Source organism: Pteropus vampyrus, unplaced genomic scaffold (genome assembly GCF_000151845.1).
Source record: "Pteropus vampyrus isolate Shadow unplaced genomic scaffold, Pvam_2.0 Scaffold594, whole genome shotgun sequence".
NCBI classification, from domain to species: Eukaryota; Metazoa; Chordata; class Mammalia; order Chiroptera; family Pteropodidae; genus Pteropus; species Pteropus vampyrus.
Genome location: NW_011889375.1, coordinates 80,734 through 81,125, shown reverse-complemented (window position 1 = coordinate 81,125; position 392 = coordinate 80,734). Strand labels below are relative to the sequence as shown.

General features: G+C 69.9%; 1 protein-coding gene across 1 annotated transcript in view; it reads right to left on the bottom strand.

Annotated features, from left to right (window-relative positions):
- Nucleotides 1-392, bottom strand: part of LOC105308588 (ATP-binding cassette sub-family A member 13-like) — a gene marked incomplete at its 5' end in the record, with an annotated part of 87,537 nt that overhangs the window by 21,487 nt on the left and 65,658 nt on the right. The window lies entirely within an intron of this gene.

Sequence of the window (392 nt, the reverse complement as noted above, 5' to 3'; positions counted from 1 at the left end):
GGGGACCCGGGGAGAAGGTGGCCACGTGCGCGCCCGCTGGAGCGGCTCCGCCTGACCGCTGGCGCCGTCACCCTGGAGGTCCAGCCTCCAGCACTGAGGGACACGGGTCTGCCGTGTGGGCCGCCTGGCCTGCAGCGCTGTGACCGCAGCCCGGGCTACGACGTACGGGTACGAGCAACAGCCGCAGGGGGACGTGGGTTTTAAACGAGTGGACCACACGAGCTGTGACCGCGAGCACGTACATGACGGGTGAAGCGCCCGGCGGACAGTCCGCGTGCAGGGGGCGGTACATACACATCCTTGTCACCCCGAGCCTGTCAGACGGAGGGGTGTGGCGGGGCAGACGGTGAGGGAGGAGGCGGGGGGAGATCCGACGGCACGGAATCGTGGAG